Genomic DNA, 13,860 nt, shown 5'->3' on the forward strand with positions numbered 1-13,860 from the left:
CCAGTACTTACTGTTGTGGATGATGCTTTTAATGATGCTTGTACTGCTCCTGATTCTCTTCCTCCGGCCCCTGCTAAGCCCGATAGGTACTACAGGGTTCCGGACACACATTATCATTTGTATAAGGCCCCTTTTGCAGATCCCGAAACTATCTCCCAGGGACCCAAGGCTGTAGCAGCTTCTTCTACCAAAAAACCCCTCCCCTCTGAAAGGGAATCTAGGGCCTTAGAGAGATGGGGTAAAAAAGTTTACACTTCTGCTACTCTTTCAGCTAGGGCCTTGAATTGTCAATTCCACATGATTCATTATCAGGAATTTATGTTAGACCAGTTGACTAAAAAACTGTCCTCGGATGAACCATTAGACAAAAAATCTGTACAGGAAATGATACATAACATTCAGCAGGTCAGTAATCATTCCTTAAAATGCGGCTATGATGCACTGGAGGCTTCCTTTAGATCAGCCATGACTGGCACAGTGATCAGAAGACATGCATGGTTGAAAGAGCAGTCCTTACCAGACCATGTTAAATCAAAGCTCCTAGATGCTCCCATGGATAAGCTCAATTTGTTTGGCTCCCCTGCACAGCAGGTGCTGAAGAAGGTGGAAGAGAAAGCAAAATCTGTCCAGACAGTCAAGGATTTCTTGCAGGTCCAGCCTCCAAGGTTTAGCAGGAACTGGCCTTCCAAGAATTGGTCCTTTCCAGACACCTCCAGACCTCCGAGAGGCAGGAATAGATGCTCAAGAGGCAGGGGTCAATCCAGAGGTGCCTACAGGGGCCGTCAGTGGCAAGCTAACAACCAGCGAGGTACAGCCACAGATCCAGCCACCACCACTTCCACAGGACAATCACAGTGACTTGGCTCTGGCACCGCCTACCAGGGAACAACTAGAAGCACCCTTAGGCGGGAAGCTAGCCTTATTTTCAGTAAACTGGCATTACATCACAGGAGACAAATGGATTTTACAGACAATAGACCAAGGTTACAGGTTTCACTTCCATACTCTACCAAGGAAGAGAGGAATGCCAAACCTACCTCCAAATCAGAAGACAGAAGCTCTAGAACAAATAACTCACTTACTAAGGATGAGAGCTATAGAAAGGGTACCATCTATGGAACAAGGACAAGGATTTTACTCCAGACTCTTCCTGGTACCAAGAAAAGAAAACCAATGGAGACCTATTCTCGACCTGTCCGCTTTAAACACATACCTCATTGTTCCAAAATTCAAAATGCTGACCCTACAGCAGCTTCTTCCCATGCTGGGCAAGGAGTCTTGGCTGGTAACTCTAGATCTCAAGGAGGCATACCTGCACGTCCCCATACGACCAAATTGCAGAAGATACCTCAGATTTCTTGCAGGATCAGAGCATTATCAATTCTCAGCATTGCCCTTTGGCTTATCTACTGCCCAGAGTATTCACGAAATGCCTGGCATCAGTAATTGCTCATTGCAGGCTTCAGGGAATTCAAATTTATCCTTACCTGGACGACTGCCTGTTACAAGCGGACAACAAAAACAAATTGACAAAAGATTTGGAAAGGGTCATTCATCTACTACAAGCCCTGGGATACACAGTCAATATAAAAAAGTCAAGGCTGATACCATCCCAAAGGATAACCTTCTTGGGTGCAGATTTGGACACATCAAAACAAATGGCATTCCTGACAGTAGAAAAACAGGAGCAACTCCCTTTCTACTTCATGGCATTAACAAAGCAGAACCAGCTAACAGCAAGAAAGGTCCTGCAAGCCTTGGGTTACATGGCATCCTGCATAATATTGATTCCACATGCCAGACTACATATGAGGAAGTTACAGTGGTACCTAAGGAATTTATGGTCTCAGCACAAGCACAGCCTAGAAACCCAAATTCCAATAATTCCATGCCTGAAACAAGAATTCCAATGGTGGGCTCAGGCCTGTCAATCAAACAAGGGACTGCCCTTCCACAGCACTCAACCAAGCCAGACCATCACAACAGACGCCTCAGACCTCGGTTGGGGGGCACACATGCTGGACAAGTGCATACAAGGCTTATGGACTCAAGACCAGCTGTACCTACACATAAATCAAAAGGAAATGCTGGCAGTAAAACTGGCAATTCAGGCATTCAGACCATTTCTTCGACAGGGTCAACTGCGGATAAGGACGGACAACACCACAGTTATGTGGTACATCAACAAACAGGGAGGCACACATTCGTACCCTCTATGCCGGATGGCAATGGACCTCTGGAATGTGGCACTGAGCTTCAACATTCAGCTTCAAGCAGTTTTTGTGCCAGGAAAAGAAAATATACTAGCAGACATCCTAAGCAGAACTACCACGGATGCCCACGAATGGATGCTGCATCCGGACATCTTAAAAACCATTACAGGGAAATGGGGACTACCAGAAATAGACTTATTCACATCCCCACACAATCACCAACTGAAAAAATTCTGCACAAGGACGTACCACCCACTTGCTTGGAAAGTGGACTCCCTATCTTTCAGTTGGAAAAACCTGACAGCATATGCATTCCCACCTCTTCCTTTGATGCACAAGGTGCTATTGAAGATCAAAGAAGACCGTCAAGGATCATCCTGATAGCTCCAGTTTGGCCAAGGCAACATTGGTACCCATTACTGAGGAGCATGTCTCGGGAACAAATATGGCCTCTGCCCCTAGTTCCCTTGCTGTTAACACAGAACAACTTCAAAACCCTGCATCCAAACCTGAAAACACTGCAGCTGGCTGCCTGGAACATTGCATAAGACCAAATAACCCAGATTTATCTCAAAGGGTTAAAGACATTATCTTGGAGGCTCGCAGACCCTCAACAAGAAAAAATTATTCAGCAAAATGGAAAAGATATCTCATTTGGAGTACTAAAGGAGAGAATGTGTCACTGGTAAACATAGCTAACATCCTGGAATACTTGGCAGAGCTCTTCCACAACGGCCTGTCCTATTCTTCCATTAAGATTCATGCATCAGCTATTTCAGCAGAATACAACTTGGATCCTCCAGTCTTCTCACATCCTCTGCTCAGGCAGTTTCTGAGAGGGATTAAAAATGTAAAGCCACCTAGGAAGCCACCATTGCCAGCATGGGACTTGAACTTTGTGCTAGAAAAGTTGACACTCCCTCCTTTCGAGCCAGCAGCAACAGCAGAATTACAGTACTTATCATGGAAAACTGCTTTCCTGCTTGCAATCACTTCAGCAAGAAGGGTATCTGAGCTACAGGCATTAATGGCAGTACAGCCCTTCCTGATCTTCCATCAAGATAGAGTGTCCATGAGAACTAATCCTACTTTTATGCCAAAGGTGGTCTCCAGGGTATCTTTAAATCAAGCTATCCACCTACCTACATTCTTCCCCAACCCACAGAACAGGGGAGAAAGACTGTTGCATACCTTGGATGTACATAGACAATTACGTTACTACCTGGACAGGACCAAGAGCAATAGAAAGACTGACCAGCTACTGGTAGCATATGCGACAGGAATGGAAGGAAAAGCAATTTCAAAACAGACAATCTCTAAGTGGATAGGAAATCGCATTAGATTTTGTTACTCCTACCATGGGAAGAAAACTCCAGAAAACATCAGGCCTCACTCTACAAGGGCTACAGCCACGACCACAGCTTTCTTACGAGGAGTGGCTACCAAAGACATTTTAGAGGCTGCTACTTGGAGCTCCGTGCATACATTTGCCAAGCATTATAATTTACCTTTATACTCCAGATCCCGAGCAGGTTTTGCCACTGCTGTTTTGCAAGGGATCTTAACTACACCATAATCTAATTTCTCCTCCTCCCCCAGTTTGGCTATGGTATTCTACCCATTTGTAAGGACTGCAGATGCATCCTTGAAGGACATAGTACAGTTTTGTACCTACCATAAATGTAGATGTCCGATAGGCATGCATCTGCAGTCAGGATTACCCACCCTCCTTCCCGTCTGTGGTACTCCTAGGGTATTTGCCCATCTTGTAGCTAGCTGGGGGAATCTATTATGGTGTATTTGTTTGTATGTATGTACATACATGCTTATTTTTTGTTTGCTCTCTACTATTTGGAACCATTTGCATTTATCCAAATTTAGCCTTCCTAGAGGGCACCTGGCATCTGGGGCAAGAAACACTGAGGAAAATGGCGTCAGCTGATGCCTTTATACCCGAAGAACTGCCGCTATGACGTCGGGTCAAGTGCGACACCAGCCGAGGCCAGACCCAGACTTTGGAATCCGGCCGACCGAAGGGCTGCCTGACGACAGGACAACCCATTTGTAAGGACTGCAGATGCATGCCTATCGGACATCTACATTTATGGTAGGTACAAAACTGTACTTTCTGACACTTCAGAACTGAATTTGTCTTTTCAGTACTTGTGATAGTTTGATGTATGTTATTGATTGGTATTGCTTATAACTGCATTGTGTAACAGGTTGCTCCTGAAAAAGAACATTTAGGTTTAACCTTCTTACCCAAAAAAATAAATAAATGTTGGTGATACTCCCCAGTGGATGGTAAGACCAGATTTTGTGGCTGACACCTGGACTTGAAATTTCAGTAAGACGTTAAAATCACACCAACATTATATACCTTCTTCTTTCGGCTTTTTCCCAGTTAGGGGTCGCCACAGCGGATCACCTGTCCGCTCATGATTGGCAGTGATGTTTTTACACTGTCAAGTTGCCAGCCCGGCGCCCAACCTTACACAGAAGGCACACACACACACACAGATGCAGTCACACCTAGGGCCAATTTAGAGTGTCCAATCCACCTGCAGCATGTCTTTGGGATGTGGGAGGAAACCGGAGCACCCGGAGGAAACACACGCGACCACAGGGAGGACATGCAGACTCCGCACAGAAGGCACCCCAGCCGAGGATCGAACCAGAGAACCTCTTGCTGTGAGGTGACAATGCTAACCACTGCACCACCATGGCCGCCCACCAACATTACATACCATAGATGTAAATTCCAACCCATGACCCACATAAACAATACAGAGGTGAGGAGAGGAGTTGTGGAGGACAATTTTGGAAAGGGTGAGCTTGAAGCAATTAACTGATATCAAATAAAGTATATTCTGCAAGCAATCCTCAGTTGGGTCTAAGTAATCCACACTTTTCATGAAGGAAGGGGAGGCATGACTGGGTGTCATCGGCAAACCTGCCATAATGTAAACCCCTGCACTGAACTAAATTACTGAGTGGAAATAAGAACCGAACCTTAAATGGAACCCTGTGCATCCCCACAACTAAGAGGGTAAGCAGCGAAAGAATGTGACTCTAGTGGTCACCCTCAGTGTACCTTGTGAGAGTTGAGAGGCAAACCAGTTGAGGACTGTACCAGAGACCCCCAAAGCAGGCCTTAAGCTCTCCAAAAGGGTGAAGTGGTCAGCTGTGTCAACATGTAAGACAAACCAAGGAGGTTCAGTATAGACTAACATCTTTGATCTAAAATCAATGAGGTTCAGTATATCTCATACAACTAGAAGGTTGTCTTAACTACTTGAATGAGGATCATCTTGGTGGTATGGTAAGCTTAAAACATAAAGTTTAATGAAACCCATAGTTCATATGAGATGGGAACACACCACTTTCTTAGTGACATTCCTAATAAAGGGGAGTTTAAAGACAGATCAGTAACTCTATAATGTCCAGGTCCAAGGAGGAATTTTTGGATTGGCATAGTTGAGGCCTGCTTTAAAATACATGGATAGTTAAGATTAGATAGTTCAGAAATTTAAAAGGGTCCAGGACATTCAAGCAGGTATAAACAATGTAGTTTGGTCTAGATCGGACCCACAGGTGGCAGGATGCAGTCTTAAAAGCCTCTGCATGAACTCTGCAAAGTTAAGGACATCAAACCCAGACCATCTCCAGTCTGGCAGACCTGTCATGAAGAATGCAAGACTATTTTGTGTTACCAGGGGTGCCTTCCTCTTAAAGAATTCAGGCTGTCCATGAAAACTAAGCAAGATTTCTCATAATCCTGTGTAGTAAAAACCATCTGGGTGATCAGACGGGCAGAATTGAACAGATGGTCTGTGACTGGGAAAAGAGCATAGCTAGAAGATTCCTCACAGCAGAGATCTGTTTGGGAAGATAAGCACCCCTTCTGACTAGAACCTGGAATAGTTCAGGCCACATGCTAGTCTGTAGTCTAGAAGTTAGATAACTCAATTTACCCTGTTCTATGCATATAGCAAAGTTCAGTCTTGCTGACTTCCTGACAGCAGTAAAAATAGGAAGTAAAATTACAGATGCGAAGTGCCACCATCATTGAGCTGTTGAACTTTGTGAGTGACACCTCTGAATCATCTGTACCGCAGTCCAATGGTGATCGGTCAAGAGCAGAGGCTGAGTGTGTTAGCCACACTAGATAAATTTGTGTACTTTACCTGCTCAACATCAGTAGAGATAAGACAGTAGTTCAACCCTGAACCGGATCAAGTGGTGGTGGTTAGTTTGACTGATTTCACCTCAGGCTGAACAGCCAGGTTCTGTGTGTGGTCATCCTTGTGGGTGAAAGGAATAGTAACGTGAATGAATCCAAAGTTTTTCATACTGCCTGTAAAATATTTCACATGAAGCACAGAATTGTCATCCTCCAACTTAGATAATTGATGATGTCCTTCTATTTGCATGTTGCAGTATTCTCACATGTGGGATCCTCAACCTCGGGCGACCTGAACTTCCGGCTCATATACCAAAGCTTAAGCCTGGGTGCTGTAGGGTGTGTGGGACGTCACACGCAGGGGCCATAAATTTGATGTCCACATGCACAGACCTCTGAACTTCTCTGCCTCAATCGAACATCAGCTTGCTCATTCTGCTCTGCATTTTGGAAGACATTATAAAGATAAGTACCCTGTTGGGGAACCTTCTTTTTGACTGAGCTTAGGTTGCTGTTCATCTGTTGTTAGCTGATGTAATCTGGGAAGGGAAAATGTAAGTGCGGTCGGCAAATTCCGCACAAAGATACACATGACCTCTGCTTGTTCTGCTTAGGGCTGTCCCACGACCATGCAACCTGTAAAATCTGTCGGTTGTTTGTCCTTAAGACCTTGCACAGCTGTCTGGCAGCCTTTAAATTGTTTGTACAGAATCAATGACTTAAACGCCTGGCCATCAGTATAGACCCTGAGGGGGAGCTGCCTAAAAAAGAAGGCCAAGGCCTCTAGGCCTGATATTGCACCTCTGACTTCAGATGTCCTGCCACCTATCAGTCTAGGGGCTGAGGAATGTCCGAAAGAACTGGCGACTTTGGTGGGTACCATATCGGAAGCTACCCTTGTTTCTCCGGTCTGCACGTCCGCAGAGGTTTCTGTGACATCGGCCTCTGCCGATGTTGGGGGGAACCAGGCTCGCCCGGACAGCCACCTTTAGTTTCCAAAGAGTGTACTTGATGATGTCCTTCAAGGATGCATCTGCAGTCCTTACATATGGGTTGTCCTGCCTCAGGTAGCCCTTCGGTCGGCCGGATTCCAAAGTCTGGGTCCGGCGTCGGCTGATGTCGCCCCTTCCCCGACGTCAGAGCGCCTGGCATATAAAAGTGTCAGCCGACGCCATCTTCCCCAGTCTTTCTTGCCGCGTGGTGCCCGAAGCAGAAGCAGTTCACAAGTGCCGGTCGGCCAGCCAGCTCCTGTAACTTCAGCTACCGAAGACTTCAAAAAGCTAAGTACCCCGTTGGGGACTCTTTCTTGCCTCAGCCGATGTCAGATCAAACGCTTAAAGTTAATAATTGCTTGACTTGTGGGAAACAAATACCTCATAAGGATTTCCATTCCTACTGGCTCCCCTGCCTAGGCCCGGACCACGACTTCTCGGCCTGTACTGCCTGTGCCTCCTTTAATCGACGCACTCTTAGGCGTCGGTCGGAGTTTGCAGAGGAATTTTTTGGGGCTAGTTTCTCTTATAAAATGCCGTCGGAGACTCCGACTTCTCATTTAACCAAGAAACGGAAGGACAAGGACCGACACACACAGACCGTGGTTTCGGCTGAAACCGCTCCTAGGCCTGCCGCGAGTGTCTCTGTCTCGGCTGAAACCGAGTCCTTGGTACTTCCGTCCGTAGATACCGCTCAACCGACAGCCTCGGTCCTGGAGGCCTTTTCTGAGTCGGTTATAGAATTACCCTCGGAAACCGGTGTTCAGGAACCTACCGACACCATTCCCCTAGACAAAACTACTCCAGCACGTGGGGCAGCCAGGCCCCCTGCATCCATGTCCATAAAAGCTTTCACTAGAGCTAAAGCTGCTAAGCAACAAAAAACTCTGCCTCCCAAGTCTATTTCTCAGGGATCCACTACAGGTTCTCAGATACTAAGTTTGGCTGAGGACCTTATTTCCTTAATTAGGGGCTCTCAGCCTCATCCGGACAGGGGCTCTCAACCCCCGCCAGACAAAAGGCCCAGGGTTGAGTCTGCTGAACCTCAGTCCTCTGATGAGGCCTCTGATGGCTCTGCTCTATCAGACTACCAGGAGGAGGCCTTCACAGCCTACGAGGATTCTGATGCAGAGGAATCTATTCCCTCTGCCTCCCCTCCTGAAGAGCTGTCCTTTGGGGAGACCCTTCACTCCATGAGAGAGCATTTCCAATGGCAGGGCCAGGAATTCTCCGATTCCAGGAAGAGATTAAGGACTTTTCTTCATTTACCTCAGCATAGACCTTTGGCTATTCCTCTTGTTTTAAGTGTCATTGATGATGTGTATTCTGAGTCTAGCACTACCCCTGACACCCTTCCTCCGGCTCCTGTTAAACCCGATAGGTACTGCAGGGTCCCGGACTCTCATCATTTCCTTTACAAGGCCCACTCTGCTGACCCAGAAACTATTTCCCAGGGTCCTAAAGGGGTTGCAGCTGCCACTACTAAAAATCCACTCCCCTCTGAAAGGGAGTCCAGGGCTTTAGAGAGATGGGGTAAAAAAAGTGTACACTTCTTCCACTCTGTCTATGAGGGCTTTAAATTGTCAATTTCATATGATACAATACCAAGAGTATTTGTTAGATGAATTGCAGAAAAAACTGTCTTCGCCTGAACCCCTAGATCGTAAGTCACTTCAGGAGCTGGTACATAATTCACAACAGGTTAGCAACCATTTCTTGCAGTGTGGTTATGATGCATTGGAAGCTTCATGTAGGTCAGCAATGACAGGTGCAGTCATACGTAGACATGCCTGGCTGAAGGAACAATCTCTGCCAGATCATGTTAAGGCTAAGCTTCTGGATGCTCCACTGGAAAAGCAAAAGTTATTTGGCTCCACTGCTCAAGAGGTCTTAAAGAAATTTGAGGAAAAGGCAAAATCTGTACAAACAGTCAAAGATTTCCTCCAGGTACAACCACCAAGATTCAGCAGAAATTGGCCTTCTAAGAATTGGTCCTTTCCTGAAGAGAGATTTCAAAGAGGCAAGAACAGGCGTGCCAGAGGTAGAGGGCAAGCTAGAGGCTCCTACAGAGGACGTCAATGGCAGCCTCCTAACCAGAGAGGTAGTGCAGGTCCAACAACTGCTGCACAAGGACAGACTCAATTACTTCACCTTGACCCCGCAGACCAGGGCTCAATTAGAAGCACCTTTGGCGGAAAGTTGTCTTTATTCTCAAAAAATTGGCACAGTATTACAAGGGACAAATGGACACTGCAAATAATAGACAAAGGATACAGGTTCCATTTCCATACATTACCAGAAAGAAAGGGAATGCCAAACCTGCCACCAAATCAGAGGGCAGAGGCATTAAAACAAATTGCCAACCTATTGCAAATGAAAGCTATAGAAAAGGTTCCTCTCGTAGAACAAGGCCAAGGATTTTATTCCAGACTCTTCCTTGTCCCAAGAAAAAAAAACAATGGAGGCCTATTCTCGATTTGTCCGCACTGAATACTTATCTCATTGTGCCAAAATTCAAAATGCTGACCCTACAGCAACTCCTTCCCATGCTGGGCAAGGGGTCTTGGCTGGTAACTCTAGACCTCAAGGAGGCATACCTGCATGTCCCTATCAGACAAAGTTGCAGAAGACACCTCAGATTTCTTGCAGGTTCAGAGCATTATCAATTCTCAGCATTGCCCTTTGGCTTATCTACTGCGCCCAGAGTATTCACGAAATGCCTGGCATCAGTAATTGCACACTGCAGACTTCAGGGATTCAAATATACCCGTATCTGGACGACTGCCTTATACAAGCGGACAGCCAACAAACTTTGGAAAAACATTTGAATTATGCCATCCGCCTACTACAGGCCTTGGGATACGCAGTCAACATTCACAAGTCAAGACTTGTGCCATCCCAAAGAATAACTTTTCTGGGTGCGGAACTAGATACAACCACCCAAATGGCTTTTCTCACAGAAGAAAAACAAAGACAACTACCGGATTACTTCAAAATCTAACAAAACAAACTCAGATGACTGCAAGGAAAATCCTGCAGGCCCTGGGTTACATGGCATCGTGCATTCTTCTGATTCCACAAGCAAGACTGCATATGAGAAAACTACAATGGTACCTAAGGAGTTTATGGTCTCAGCACAATCACAGCCTAGAAGCTTTGATACCACTCATTCCATGCCTTCAAAAGGAATTCCTGTGGTGGGCCCAAGCAAGCCAGTCAAACAGGGGCCTGCCTTTCAGCAAACCAGTAACCAGCCAAACCATTACCTCGGATGCTTCAGACCATGGATGGGGAGCACATATGGAGGACAGATGCATCTAAGGTCTATGGTCTCAGAAAGAATTGCGCATGCACATAAACCAAAAGGAAATGCTGGCAGTGATTCATGCAATCGAGGCCTTCAAGCTCTTTCTACATCAAGGCCACCTGCTAATAAGGACAGACAATACCACAGTTATGTGGTACATAAACAAGCAAGGAGGTACCCATTCCTACCCTCTTTGCAGACTAGCAATGAATCTTTGGGAACTTTCCCTAAAACTCAATATAGAGCTGCAATCCCAGTTTGTGCCAGGAAAAGACAATATACTGGCGGACAGCCTAAGCAGAAATACTATGGACCCACACGAATGGATGCTGCACCCAGACATCTTCCTTCAGATAACACAATCATGGGGGAGGCCGGACATAGATCTTTTTGCCTCCCACCATAATCATCAGCTGAAGAAATTCTGCACAAGGACATACCACCCACAAGCATGGAAAGTGGACGCCCTCTCTTTCAGTTGGAATACTCTAACAGTGTATGCATTTCCACCACTCCCACTAATGACCAAGGTCTTACTGAAAATCAAGACTGAGCAGCCAAAAGTGATTCTAATAGCCCCGGACTGGCCAAGGCAGCACTGGTACCCACTGTTACGGAGCCTGTCACACACAAAACCGTGGCCTCTACCACTATGGACACTCCTTCTGACACAGCACAATTATAAAACTCTGCACTCCAGCCTGAAAACCCTGCAGCTGACAGCCTGGCGAATACCTCGACTCCTCACCGGGAAAAGCTATCCAAGAGAGTGAAGGATATCATCATGGAAGCTCACAGACCTTCCACGAGAAAGACATATTCAGCAAAATGGAAAAGATTCCACACTTGGAGCACCGCAAAGGGCCTAGATGCCACAGTGATGAGCATGGCACATATCCTGGAATACTTGGCAGACATGCTCCATAATGGCCTTTATTACTCTTCCATAAAAATTCATGCTTCAGCAATTTCAGCAGAATACAATACTGATCCACCTGTCTTCTCTCATCCTCTCCTAAGGCAGTTTCTAAGAGGAATTAAAAACATCAATCCTCCAAGAAAACCACCAGTACCTACATGGGACCTTAACTTCATGTTGGAAAAGTTGACTTTACCTCCCTTTGAACCAGCAGCATCTTCAGAGTTACAGTTCCTGTCTTGGAAGACTGCCTTCCTTCTGGCCATAACCTCAGCAAGAAGAGTATCTGAATTGCAGGCACTCATGGCAGTACAACCATTTCTTATTTTTCATCAGGACAGAGTCTCCTTGAGAACCAATCCTTCATTCATGCCAAAGGTGGTATCCAGGGTCTCATTGAACTAAGCTATTCACCTGCCTACCTTCTTTCCAAACCCACAAAACAAGGGAGAGAAACTTCTGCATACCCTGGACATTCACAGACAGTTACGCTACTACTTGGACAGAACTAAGACTTTCAGAAAAACTGACCAGCTGTTGGTAGCATATGCTGCAGGCATTCAAGGAAAAGCAATTTCCAAACAGACAATTTCAAAATGGATAGGAAATTGCATTTGATTCTGCTATTCTTATCACGGAAAAGCTGTGCCAGCTAACATCAGACCTCATTCCACCAGAGGTACAGCCACCTCCACAGCCTTCTTAAGAGGGATGGCTACCAAGGACATTTTAGAAGCTGCTACATGGAGCTCCATGCATACATTTTCCAAGCATTACAATTTACCCTTATATTCCAGATCCAGAGCAGGCTTTGCTACGGCAGTCCTGCAGGGCATTTTAGCTACACCATCATTTTCTTAGAGCCTACCACCCCCAGCTTGGCTATGGTATTCTACCCATATGTAAGGACTGCAGATGCATCCTTGAAGGACATCGTACAGTTTTGTACCTACCATAAATGTAGATGTCTGATAGGTATGCATCTGCAGTCAGGTTTACCCTCCCTCCTTCCCCTCTGTGGTACTTCTTGGGTACTTACCCCTCTTATAGCTAGCTGGGGTTATCTATTATGGTGTATTTGTTTTATATTACTGTGCATGTTTGCAATATTTTGTATTTCTACCAAATTTAGCCTTCCTTAGAGGGCATCTGGGGCAAGAAAAACTGAGGGAGATGGCGTTGGCTGACACTTTTATACCCCAGGCGCTCTGACGTCGGGGAAGGGGCGACATCAGCCGACGCCGGACCCAGACTTTGGAATCCGGCCGACCGAAGGGCTGCCTGAGGCAGGACAACCCATATGTAAGGACTGTAGACGCATACCTATCGGACATCTACATTTATGGTAGGTACAAAACTGTACTTTATCTATCTATCTTTTTTATTTATTTATTGGCATTTGTTTACCAGGAAAGTCCACTGGGCCAGGAAAGCCCATTTTCAGTGGAGGCCTAGGGAGAAGCATTCCATTGTAATAAGATAATTACATAAGAAAACATAAGGTTACAGAATAAGAAAAATCATACAATGTTATACAATGTTATACAGTGTTTAAAGTTTCATCAAAATTTCAAAACCAGAAAATTATACAAAATTTTCATAAAAATTTTGTAAAACAAAGAAACAGTCGTAGAGTCGAGAGACACTAATACTTGGTATGATAGAGCTCTGCAACAATACAACTATTACAGAATAAGTGAGAGGTAGAGGCCAAAAGCAAATGGCACAGACTTTAGAATAGAACAGCTGAATATAGTGTATGAGAATAACATATTGAGAAAGGGATGGTAATGAAACTTTTATGAGTGCAAGAGGCAGGGGATGAGGTAGGATAAAAGTAAGAGAGGGAGGTATAGGAGGAAAGTAAAGAAGCAGTGCCAATAGCTAGAGAGAGGAGAGCAAGTGAGGACTTATAGATATGAAGGGGGAATAGATGGAGCAGTGGAAAGGTGCCAGAAGATGCAGGAGAAGAGTAAAAATTACAGAAATTTGTTAGGATGTATAGAGAGATTTCTTAACATGAGTGAGATGCTGTAGGTGGATTGGACACTCCATATTGGCCCTAGGCATGAGTGAGTGTGTGCGTGTGTGTCTTCTGTGGAAGATTGGGCACCGGGCTGGCAACTCAACACCATAAAACTCCACTGCCAATCATGAGCGGACAGGTGATCCGCTGTGGCAACCCCTAACCAGGAAAAGCTGAAAGAAGGAGAGAGTAAGCAGTTACGTATCTTGTACTAATCTGC

At 45.5% G+C, this 13,860-nt stretch overlaps 1 protein-coding gene across 1 annotated transcript in view; it reads left to right on the forward strand.

Moving 5' to 3' along the window:
- TTC5 (tetratricopeptide repeat domain 5) overlaps positions 1-13,860 on the forward strand; it is an 852,502-nt gene that overhangs the window by 636,088 nt on the left and 202,554 nt on the right. The gene's annotated exons all lie outside the window — the stretch shown is intronic.

Source organism: Protopterus annectens, chromosome 16.part0 (assembly GCF_019279795.1).
Source record: "Protopterus annectens isolate FY-2018-M chromosome 16.part0, PAN1.0, whole genome shotgun sequence".
NCBI classification, from domain to species: Eukaryota; Metazoa; Chordata; order Ceratodontiformes; family Protopteridae; genus Protopterus; species Protopterus annectens.